The sequence below is a fragment of the Pongo abelii genome, chromosome 21 (genome assembly GCF_028885655.2).
Source record: "Pongo abelii isolate AG06213 chromosome 21, NHGRI_mPonAbe1-v2.0_pri, whole genome shotgun sequence".
Lineage (NCBI taxonomy): Eukaryota > Metazoa > Chordata > Mammalia > Primates > Hominidae > Pongo > Pongo abelii.
Window position 1 is genome coordinate 48,253,368 of NC_072006.2, and position 12,812 is coordinate 48,266,179.

At 48.1% G+C, this 12,812-nt stretch overlaps 1 protein-coding gene across 6 annotated transcripts in view; it reads left to right on the forward strand.

Moving 5' to 3' along the window:
• The window catches only part of TOX2 (TOX high mobility group box family member 2), a 161,276-nt gene that overhangs the window by 102,461 nt on the left and 46,003 nt on the right, over nucleotides 1–12,812 (forward strand). The window lies entirely within an intron of this gene.

The following is a 12,812-nucleotide window of genomic DNA, read 5'->3' on the forward strand; positions in this document are numbered from 1 at the left end:
TCTTGAACTCCTGAGCTCATGCAATCTGCCTGCCTCAGCCTCCCAAAGTGCCAGGATTACAGGCGTGAGCCACTGCGCCTGCCCTGAGGTCGCATCTTAAGCCATGGTGCTTCCCACCTGTGTTCTTTAGCACAGGGGTTCCCAACCTCCGCACCACTGACATTTTGGGTGGGATGATTCTCTGTTATTGGGGGTGTCCTGTGCCTTGTAGGATGTCTAGCAGCATTCCTGGCCTCTAGTAGCACTACCCTAGTCAAAATCAAAATGAAAAATGTCTCTAGACATTGCCAAACGTCCCCTGGGAGCAAAATCATTCCTGGTTGAGGGCCTCTGCATGCTGTTCGCTCTGCTGAGAAGGTTGTTCCACCTTGTCCACCCAGTGAACTGCTATTCCTGTATGAGGACCCAATTCAGAAGTCATCTTCTCACAGAGGCTGCCTGGATGCTCTGGGCTGGAACGAGGGTGAGGCATGTGAGATGCGTGCCTCAACCATAAAATTTAAGGGTGTGTCCAAAAACTCAGTCATCAAGATAAAAATAGTGTTTTCAATGAAATATTTTGAAAAGGCAAAATTAACACAGAAAACCGTGATGAACAACATATCAGAAATGTATATTAAGGTGGGATCAGTCTGAATTCATGGCAATATGTGGTTGTGCATTTACCGGGGGCCACCAGCCTAGGACGGCCTGAAGGCTGGGCCTGGGCCTTGTGTCTTTCTCTAGCCCCAGAATCTAGCAAAGGGCCTGGTTAGCAGGTGGCCTTCAATGTCTGTTTATTAATTACTGAATGAATGGGAGAAGGGAATTACTTGTCCAGGGTCACATAGCCAGAAAAAGAATAGAGCTGGAACTTGAACCTGGGCCTCTGACTCTAAGCCCAGTTCTTCCTGCACCCGCCTGGCTGAGTATGAGTATGGGGTGAATCTTTGTTGTCTGCTGAGTAGGGACCTAAGCTGTGGAAGATTGAAAGATGCTCTGGGGTGCTCACCGTCTAGGAGTGGCGGGCAGGGAACAGCGGCCGTGATTTCAGCTTGGTGTCAACCCGGCTTTCTTTGGGGCTGTTATTTCAGCTTCACCACCTCTGTGCCAGGCGAGAGCTGACGTGGGCAGCTCAGTGACGTGTGGAGCATCCCCAAGAACATCACGATGGCCAGCCCCTTGCAGCACTGCTCATGCTTATGGGGCCAGATGCTTCACCTTGGCCTTTGGAGGTCAAGAACCACACCTTATTTGACTTTCTATCCTCTCAGTGAACTTTTCCTAAAGGAATGGGTGAATTATTTATAACTGTCATGTAACATTTATTTAGCAGTTACTATGGAACTGGCACCTACTTAAACCCTTTCTGTTTATAATCTTGTTGCCATTTTACAGATGAGAAAACAGAGGCACAGAGGGGTAAATGACTTGGCTACACAGTTATCAAAATGATGGTGCCAGGAATTGAACCCAGGCAGCCCGACTCCCCAGCCTGGGCTCTCCATATCTAGCCCATGTAGCCTTCCAAAATGAATGAGTGAATGAGCAAGGCAGTGAGCGGGACAAGATGGAGACCCACTTTATCTGCCCAGCTCTGAGTTGAGCCATTCATATTCACAAATAATCTCAACATGAAGTGTGAGGCACTTGCAGCTTGGAACAAGAAACGGAAGAAGTGCTGAGCTCAGAGGACAGTCCTGGCACCGAAGGCTTCCTGGAGGTGGTAGCCCTGGGGGCCAGAGGACAGTGGGAAAGCCTGAGAGGAAGAAATTTCATATGTGCATGGACCTCCCTGTTCAGACCTGATCACCACCCCTTCCGCTGAAATTCATAAAACAGTTTGTGATGTTTTATGGTTGCTCAGCTGCCCTCTGGTACCCACCCTTTCCATCCCCTGCTGGGCTCCTAATCAGAGCACTCGAGGCTGAGTGCAAGGGCCAGGTGTTTAACTTCCACTCCAGGCAGCATGCCAAGCCTAACAGGGTATGAACTCTGAGAGCTGCTCCTGAGTCATGGGGAGAATTCAGGGAAAATCGCAGCGACATTCGTCAGCTGCAGCCTCAATATTACTGGGTGTAATGGCTGTTTCCTCCGAGTGCATATTCAGGACCATGTTTGGGAAAATGAGCTTTTAATGTACCATCGGCGTTGCTGAGAAGCCATCTTTGGCTCTGCAGAATGTCTGGAGCACATAAAACTTGAGATTTATTGGAGTCATTTTCCCCCCGCTCTGCCTGGATAATAAAAAGTCAGTCTCATGAGCTCTCTTTCTCTCATCTTGAGGCTTTGTCCATTTAGAACTCAGAGTCTTTATAAAAGGCAGCAAGACAAATACAGCTCATCTAAATATTAAAGCTCTAGGAGAGAGTGTCGGGGTGCTATGGAAGACTGGAGGCTGGGAGCGTTTCCAGGACAAGCGCATCCCATCAGAGATTTAAGCTCAGCAGCTGGCTTGGGCTGGGGCCCAGGCTATGGTGGTGGCAGCCGCTTGCCCAAGCAATAGCAGTTAACTGGGAGTCTGGGGTCCTGGGTCCCTGTTCTACCCCAGTGGGTGACTTTGGGTGAATTACTGTCTCTTTCAGAGCCTCAGGTAAGATGGAGCTGATGCTGTCTACTCCACAGAGTGTGAGAATCAAACGTGCCAATGAATATTTCTGATGCTTTGCTTCATGTGTGGCATGTAGCAGGTGTCTGAAAAAGGTTTGTTGACTGACTGACTGACCGACTGACTGAAGAATGAATGAATGAATGAATGAAAAATAAATGCCTCTGTAAACACCTCAAACATCATTTTTGGAGACTAAGTCGCGTGGGGACCCTATAGCGTCTTCTGTCTTACACAGCAGTCTGCTTCATGTCTTCTAACCCTCCTTTCGACTTTAAGGGAGATAGAATTCTGCTCATTTACAGATGTGTTCCCAAGACCTAAAGGGCAGGTGGCTTGTCCAAAGACACAGCTAGGAAGTGGTGAAGACAGGATGGGACCCTGATTCTCTTGACCCCAAGTGCTTTATTTCCTCAACACAAAAATATCCCTCACCCTATCCTTGGCCCAGGCCTCTGAGCTGGGATGGTGGGCAAAGGTGGGACCCTTTCCCCTGTCTCCCTATCGAGTGTGGGTGTTGGTCAAAGCTCTCAGCCGAGGCAGGGTTAGGAGGGCAAAAGTGTTGGCTCAATGGCTCTGTCTCCAAACTTGTGGTAGCAAGGAAAAAGGGAAGGAATATTAGGTGAGTAGTCAGAACCTGTCATGGGTGTGTGTGTTGGGCGGAGCTGTGGGACTGGGATGCTGGAGCCCTGAGGAATCTCTAACTAACTAACTAAGCATGGTTAGTTCTTCCTGTCACCCCGGAAACTGATAACAAGACCGCGAGTCAGGAAGCCTGGGTTTAACTTCCTGTCTCTGCCACTACTAAGAGATTGTGGGAGGCAAGTCACTTTCCTTCCGGCCTCACTTTCTTCACCTGTTGAATGGACAAAATCCAAATCACCCAGGGAGTTGTCGGAAGGATCAAGGGAGAGGGGGCTTCTAAAGCATTTCATGAATGAGCTCCTCAAGAGATTCAAGTCTCTGGAGGGTGTGGCTCACAGCCGGCTCAGGAGGGCCGTGGGGTTAGGAGGTAGGGCTCCAAGGTCAGGCAGCATCAGCTGCACATGTAACCAGCTGTGCGACCTCAGCCAAGCTGTTTAACCTCTCTGTGCCACAGTTTCCTCCCAGGGTTGTTGTGAAGAGTAAATGAGACATTAGAGATGCTATCTGGAGCCGCGCTAGAGGGAGGTCTGCCTGGTCCCACAGGCAGCACTGCAGTGTGGATTAGGCCACGGAGTTGCTGGCATTTGTTCCCCAGTGGGAACTGTGAATCAGTCGTGAGTCACAGGCCAGAAGTAGGTGGAGCTCCTGCATAACTTCCTACGTAAGACGGCCCCCCACGGGAGGGAGAGCATTAGGACAAATATCTAATGCACGCGGGGCTCAAAACCTAGATGACAGGTTGATAGGTTCAGCAAACCACCATGGAACATGTATACCTATGTAACAAACCTGCATGTTCTGCACGTGTAACCTGGAACTTAAAGTAAAATTAAAAATAAAAATAAAAAGATGGCCCCTCTTGGCCAAGGGCAGTTCTCGAGAAAGGGGCAGGTGTGTGCCTTTGGTAGCCACACTCCCAGCAGGGGATCCAGCAAGACAGACTACTGCTGAGCTGCTTCTGGAAACGTGATCCTAAGGCCAGCAGCATCAGCACTGCCTGGGGACCTGTTAGAGATGCAGATTCTCAGGCCCCTCCCTAGACCTGGTGACTGGGAGACTCAGCTGGGCCCAGCAGCCCATGCCTAACCATGCCTCCAGGGGCTTCTAATGCCAGCCCAGAATGGAGGATGGCTGTGGTCATCCTCCGTTGAGCCCTGAATTCTCAGTTGTTTTAGGACACATAGGATGCACTTGTGTTTCTGTTTGCCTTGAGGATTTCATCACACTCAGGATGGTTGCAGACTTTTTCCCCCCAGAGGAACTCGAGGACCGACACCTCTGCCTGTGGTTCCTGGTTCTTTCCTACCCTGTGCACCTCCCATTGGCACAAGCCTTGAAGCAGACCCTCTGGCATGATGACAGTCCCAGCCTGTGATCAGAAAGACTCCAGGTTTTCCTGAATCGCACGATGCCTCATCCTGGGGTGCTTCATGGGCAATTGTGCACCAAGGGCCTAAGAAGAATCAGGAACAAAATGCAACAGGGAAAAGAAAGGGGGCCTAGGACAGGGGAGGTATCGGGGACGTCTGTGTGACCAGAACTCAAGATTCCTCCCGCTGCTTATGGGGGAGACGGGTGTGCATATGCCAGGGAAGGGATGGATCAGCGAAGCCCATTCTTTGAGATCATAGGAGGACAGAGTGTGAGCAAGTAGACAGACTCAGACATTTGCAGCACTGGTAGCAACTGGCCCAGAAGAACTGGACCTTGGTCAGAAGCACAGGGTAACAGCAAATTATGGGGCCGTAAGCCGAGATTCTAAGACTGAAGAATCAGCCTGAGATGGTCGCTACCCCATCCCACCGGACTCCTCTTCGCTTTTGGGAGCCCCAGACCTGAGGCCCCTGTCCCTGTGCACACAAGACCCCCAACCACTCTCTTTTTGTCTGCCTTGTGAACTTGACACTTTCTTCTGCTTTTGTATCCCTGCTCTGAGAAGCAGATTAACTCTAGCCAGTACATTGGCTGTGCCCTGCATGCTTCCACTAGGTCGACTTTTTTTTTTTTTTTTTTTCTGAGACAGAGTCTCGCTCTGTTGCCCAGGCTGGAGTGCAGCGGTGCAATCACGGCTCACTGCAGCCTCTACCTTCCTGATTCAAGCAATCCTCCTGCCTCAGCCTCCTGAGTAGCTGGGATCACAGACACACACCACCATGTCTGGCTAATTTTTTTGATTTTTTTTTTTGTTTAGAGATGGGGTTTCCCTGTGTTGCCCAGGATTGTCTTGTACTCCTGGCCTCAAGTGATCCTCCCACTTTGGCCTCCCAAAGTGTTGGAATTATAGGTGTGAGCCACCACGCCTGGCCTAACTGACTTTGATCACACTAAACCAGAACTGTACCTTCCCATAACCCACTGCAAAATGAATTCCAGATGTGGTAGGGAGCAGGTTTACCTTGCCCTTAGGACGTGGCGGAAGGCCCGTCACCCACGCATGCATCCACAGCACAAGTGAGCAATGGCCGGCCGATGACGCTGGAGACAAAACTGTCCTTCAGGAACAGCCCCTTAACCGGGACTCTCCCTGTCTTCTCTGTGCCCATGGCCCTGCTGAGAGGGGGTCAGCACGTTGCCAGAATTAATGTCACTGGCCTTGGACTTGGAGAGAACTGGATTTTGAGTTTCTCCAGCTACATGCGTGTTGAGGAAGTTACCCAGGCCCTCTGAACTTTAGTGTTTTTTTTGTGTGTGTGAAATAGATGTGTTATTCATCCTTACCTTGTGGGTTGCTTTGAAAATTAGATGCTGTCATGATTATAAAGTACTCAGCATGGGAGCCATGGCAATGCTATTATTTGTCTCTAAGCACTTTACGTGTGAGCTGTCTCTGTTTTCTTCCCTGCCAACCACATACAGGGCTCTGTATCCTTTCTGGTTCCCCCAGGAATTCCACCTTCCCAAGCATTGGTGAACTGCCAGTGGATGCCCACATGGTCTCACAGGGGTACATGGCACAAACAGTTTACTCATTTTTGTGGTTCCATGCCTTATTGTGGCCACAGTCACTGTGAGCCTGTGAGTGTATCCCTGCCCTGTGGCATGTTCCATGCCTGGGACTTCTCTCGGTTCTGTCTGTCATACTGTGAGCCCCTCAGCCCTGGCATCTCCCCTATACTTACCTCTGTGCCCATGAAACCAAAGCTCCTCCATGGACAGGACCTGCCTTCGTTAGAAATTAGCTTAGTGACCCCTGAGCGGGGTGTCCTTGGGATCCACCCTCCACCCCAAGCAGGTCCTCAGTGTGTTTTTATCAAACAGGTACAATTTTTCTCCCAAAGACAGATTCTAGTTGTACATTAGTTGGAGTCTACCAAGAAACAGGCACCAGACGGGATTAGATATGTAAGAGGAGAGAGAGAGGGAAAGGGAGGTGGGGGGAGGAAGAGAAGGCCAGAGGAGGGGGGAAGCTTCAGACCATGATACAGGTCTGAAACCAGAGGGAAAAAGGATGGGAAGGAGGGAGGAAAGGAAAGAAGGAAATAAGGAAGTGAGGTAGGAGGGAAAGATAGAGGAAGGAAGGGACAGAAGGGAAGGAAGGAAGGGATCCCAGCACTTTGGGAGGCCAAGGCGAGCAGATCACCTGAGGTCAGGAGTTCAAGACCAGCCTGGCCAACATGGCGAAACCCTGTCTCTACTAAAACAACAAAAATTTAGCTGGATGTGGTGGTGAACACCTGTAATCCCAGCTACTTGGGAGGGTGAGGCAGGAGAATCACTTGAACTTGGGAGGCAGAAGTTGCAATGAGCCAAGATCGCACCACTGCATTCCAGTTTGGGTGACAGAGCTAGACTTCATCTCAGACAAAAAAAAAAAAAAAAAAAAAAGGGAAGGAAAGAAGGACTGACTGGATAGGAAGATCTGGATAGCAAGGACTGGGCAGGAAGCATCTTGGACTGCATCAGTTTTAAGAAAGGTTGGCCAGGCCAATGGGGAGTCCTCAAACCAAAGCTGCCCATCAGAAGAGCTGCACACCTTCCCCAAATGGACCTGCCTTAAGCCCCAGTGTGTTCAGACACTGACTGGGCGTGACCACAGGCAGCGTGGCCTGGGAGGTGCATGCTCAGGGAGCCGAGGAGCTGCGGCTGGTGCTCTCAGCACCAGTGCCACCTGGCGCAGAAGGTCTGAGTCCCACATTTTGGTGGCCAGCACAGTCCATCCCTTTTGCCACACAGCTCTGCTTCTCATGCAGGACAGTGAGCAGCACCTCCACGTCCCATGGGCCCTCACTTCTGCAGGGAAACTTAACAAATGACAAGCTCATTGCTGCCTCTGGTCTTGGGGCTGCCACCAGCACTCACCCCCTTCCCTCCTTCCTCAGCCGCATACCCTCTCCCTTAGCCCATCCCCTGTCTGATCCGGTGGTGGCTTTTTATAAGATAGCTTTATCATACTTCTGTATTGAGGTTCTACTATCTTTATAAGATGACTATTACACTGAGATCTCCTGAGTAATCTACTACACTGAGATCTACTGACTATTACACTGAGATCTCATACTTCTGTACTGAGGTTATACCATCTTCATAAGATGACTATTACATTGAGATCTATACGGTTATTACCATGGAGTTGTATATAGTATTACCTTATCTCTTTTATGGTCTTCGTATCTATAATTACACCCTGATTCATAATGCTAAAGTCATATATTGGTGATTTCTCCCTCTCTTTTCTGTTCATCTTTACCCGGGGTTTATCCATTTTATTGCTTTATCTACATTGTTTTATTCATTTTATGCAGAGGACTAAGCATCAGAGTTATGTTCCAATTCTATTACTTTTCTTTCTCTTAATGTTTTCCCTCTTTATGTTTATGAATCCCTTCTTTCTTTCTGTAGATGTTTAAATTTTTTATTTTGAATTCTTTAGTTCATTTACTTTTATTGTTTATTGTTTAATAATAAAAAGTTTATGGCTGTACATTTTTTCTTAGTATGGCTTTGGCTGTATCCTATAAATTTTGAAATGAAGTCTTCTTACATCTTTTACTTTCTTCCCAAAGCATAGCTTTGTGGATTTGATTTTTAAAAAATGGCACATGTTCACTGTGAAAAAAAAATTAAACCAACAAATACAAAGAAGTAAAAATTGTTAAAACTGCACCATCCACAAAATAATCATTATTAACCCAACCATTTACTAAGTATCTTTTCAGTCTTATCTTTGTGCATTATACACAAAGATAATATATACAATATACAAAGATAATATACACAATATATAAAAATATATACAAAATTTACATAAATGGGACCCAAATGTGATGCCTTTTCCTGTACTTTCCAGTGTGTTCTATTGGAGTAGTTCTAGAACCTGCCAATTTTCTGCAACAGTGTATCATGTGTATACTTCCGCGTGCATAATTACAGGTCTTGCTCTTCCTTTTAGTGGCTAGATAACATTCCATCACATGGGTGTTTCATCATGTACTTAACCTTCTGTTGATGGACATTTAGGGTATTTCTGATCTTTTCTATTATAAACTCTCTTGGGATGGATTCTTTGGGAGTGGTGAAAAGGATTTTTTTTAAAATTTTATTATTATATTTTGGGGGTGGGATCTCAGGAGAGGGAGGGAGAGATGTTAAGGCAGACAGAGAAGTTTCCCTCGGATGTGTCGAGCCTCTGCCTGCCCCCAGGGGCGTTCTGGAGCATAAATTGCACCACACAGTTGATCCTATCATAGGGAAAAGGGGTAGCCTTTGCACCCCCATGTCCATTTGTCATTGGCCAGAGATTGGGGGATGGAGTGACCTCCTGGGGCTGCAGTACCTGTTGGCAAGGGGTGTCCTCTGAAGAAGGGGGCAGCTGAGAGCCTTCACCAACTGATGTTCCCAGCAGCTGGGGGACAGGGCGCTACACCAGTGAAGGGGGCCCAGGAAGGGGCCAAGAACTTCTACTACATCCGTGGTTCTTAACAGGGGCAGTTTTGCCCCCCTGCAGACATTTGACAGTGTCTGGAGACATTTTTGATTGTCACAACTGTGGAGGCTAGGGATGCTGCTAAGCATCCTATAATGTACAGGACAGAGCCCACAACCCCTGCCACCAGAAATTATCTGGCCCCATATATCATTAATGCCAAGGCTGTGAGACCCTGCACTACAAACACAGTCAAACATTTTTGTGGACTTACCTTTTCTGTTTGTAGATTTATCTCCTTTGGGATTTCAAAACTTCTTGAAACAGTCATGCGTCTTCATTTTTCCCAAATTCTGTCCTCGCACCGTTTCCTGGCTTTTGTTTTAAGCCCTTCATTGAAACTTCCCACTTCATGGTTTTTAATGACCTCCATGTTACTGATTTCTGGGGTCAGTGCTCAGCCCTTGACTTACTTGCCTGCGCATCAACCTTTGACACAATTGGTCACTTTCTCAGCCTTGCCCGATGCTTTCCTCACCTGGCTGCTGGGACGCACACTCTCCCGCTCCTCTCTGCTCCTTCCGTGTGAGTCTCCTGAGTTTACCTCTGAGCACTGAAGGGGCCCCAGGGCTCAGTCCTCTTTTTATCTATCGCAGGTGCTCCATGATCCCATCTAGTTTTGTGGTTTTAAATACCCTCTATATCCTGAGAACTTCCAAATTTTTATCTCCAGCCCCAAGTGTCTCTGTGATTGTCTAACAGGCATCTGAAGCATACTCTCTCCAAAACCAAGGTCCTAACACTTCCCCTGCCTTGCTCCTTCATTGCCCTCCGCCCCTTCCCATCTCACCAAAAGACAGCTCCATCCTCCCAGTTGCTCAGGCCACACAGCTAGGGGTCATCATCCCGGACCACCCTTCTTCTCAGTGAGAGAGCTCTAGGTGAGGACCTGGTTCACAGCCTCCCAGTGCCTTCACATCTCCCTCAAAGTGAGAGCCAGTGATTTATAATGTCCGTCAGACCCCGCATAATCTGCATGCCGCCCCACCCCCACGGCTTACTCGGCTCCAGCCCCGCCAGCCTCACCAGTCCTTGAACGTGCCAGGCACGAGCCTGCCTCGGGCTCTTTGCCATTCTGTTCCCTCTGCCTGAAACACTCTTCCGCAGACATCTGCAGAGTATATTCTCATACCTCTGTCTTTCCTAAAAAGTGGCTCAGATGTCATTCTCAGGAGGCCTTTCTAGCCACCCCTTCTAAAGTTGCACCCCATCCCCCACCCAGCACCTTGAGCTCATCTTCCCTGCTCTATTTTCCTCCCTGGCACTTACCACTGTCTAAAGCGCGATATATTTATTTGTGTGTCTGCTGTCACCTCTGTCTCCTTGACTGGAACGCCAGTGCCCTGAGAGCAGGGACTAGGTCTGTTTTGTTCACTGCTGTATCACCAGAACCAAAATCAGTGCCTGGTACATAGGAGGCACTCAACAATTATTTTTAAATAAAATTGGAATGAGTGGCGGGCCAGAAGACATGCACGTTTTGAAGCATATTGCCAAGTAATTTTGATTCGGATGACATGGTGGTGATTGTGGGAGCATTAGTGGATCAAGGTCTTTTCTACTATTTCTCAGGCCCTGTGCTGAGCGCTTCCTCATGCATTATTTAATTCTCATGAAACCTTCGAGGTAGACTCTATTGTCACCCCATTGTATGGATGAGGCAGTTGAGGGGATGGAGCTGTGCAGTGTGTTCTGGAGAAATGTTCAGACCAGGTGGGTCTGCCCAGCATCGCTGCACTGAATCCCTACACACCACCCAGCAAATGGGCGCATCAGCTGCACCCCCACTCATGGTGCCAGAGATATCAGAGTTCTCCCCCTCATGTCAGCACTGAATTTTGTAAAACTTTTTAAAAATCTAAACTAATCCTATGTGTGAAAAATGTTATTTTCCCCCCCTCCCACCACATGTCTGGATCCTTGGGAGGAATGAGTTACAGCTTCCCCCACCGTCAGAAAGAACCCAGATCCTCAGTGGAGGAGCAATTTGATGCTATCAGGAGAGCAGGGACCTTAGGGCTAGAAGATTCCAGCTCAAGCCCCAGCTCTGTCCTGGGCAATCTTCACCCTTTCAGCCTCAGCTTTCTCATCTGTAAAAAATGGTAACCATCATAGCGCCTGCCTCAGAGGAGGGATGTGAGGATAAATGAAGAGCCATTTGTGGAGCCTTCCAAACTGTTTACAGGTTGAGAGGCCCTAAAGCTCCTGGTGGGGCGGGGTGGGGACATATAGTCCTCTGACGTGGCCATGGAGTCCGGAGTAGGGGGATCTCTGATCTTTAAGCCGGCTTGGATTCTAAGATGTCCTGTTACCTTGAACAGCTGTACCTGATTGGTCAACATTTGGCCATTGCCCAAAAGGGGCTGGGGATAATGACTTCTTTCTGAGTGATTATAGCAGCACAATTCACAATTGCAAAAATGTGGAACCAACCCAAATGCCCATCCATCGAGTGGATAAAGAAACTGTGAGATAGATATATATATATATCAGCCATAAAAAGGAATGAATTAATGGCATTTGCAGCAACCTGGGTGTGATTGGAGACTATTATTCTAAGTGAAGTAACTCAGGAATGGAAAACCAAACATCGTATATTCTCACTCGTAAGTGGGAGCTAAGCTATGAGGATGCAAAGACATAAGAATGACTCAATGGACTTTGGGTACTCAGGGAGAAAGGGTGGGAAGAGGGGGAAAAAGAAGATAAACAGCATATTTTGAATTAAAAATTACTCCTTGATATTAATAGTGGGCATTCCTCTTAAATTATGGATTTAAAAAACCCTAGGAATTTGTTTTACCTCAAAAATAAAAATAAACCATAATAAACCTAAAAAGGAGGGGCTGGAGAGCAGGAAATATGTGGCCTCTTCTGCCTGCCTGATATTGTCTCAGGCCAGACCTCCCCAGAACCCCCTTCATCAATTAATTTGTGGTAAATTAGGCGGTAGGAACCACCCCAGAACTCCAAGTCCTTCTATGCCTCAGGTCCACTGTGTGACCTCAGGGCCAGTTCTGACCCTCTCTGGGCCTCCCTCCCTCTTCTGGGGGGTGAGGCCACTGAGCCCCATCCCTGAGCATCCACAACTTTCCTGGGAAAGGATCTGGGAAGCTTTTCCTGCCGCCTCCTCCCCACCTTGGGCATTTCAATCTCGGCTTAACCAGGCACTTCAACAGGCAACACTTTTCTCGAGAGTTCATAAAAACATGTAAACACGGGTGAGGATACAAAATATTGAGCAACGAGGCAGTAAAACACGGCAGTGTTTGTTGTGTTAATTGAATATTCATGAGCTGACTGTTTAAATTACAGTTCACAACTGTTGCAGGGCCTGATGAATAATTTAAACGAGGGTGGCCAAAGAGATTTCAACACTGCATTAGCAAACTGCTCAGGATCAGCTTCAGAGAATTTATAATTAGCTCAGAATAGCCTATAATAAATTCTTTGGAAAGATGGTTTTAATTAGCACATGTGCCAATTCAGAATGGAGAATGTTCAGTGTTCGGGGGAGGGGGTGGGTCACCCTCCCCTCCTTCTTACGTTTCCCCGTCATGCGGAGGTCCCACCACCTGCCTGGGATCCCTGAGCCATGCTGAGCCCACCCAGAACCCACCACCAGGCTTCCTGCCTTGAGTCTGTCCCGCCTCCACT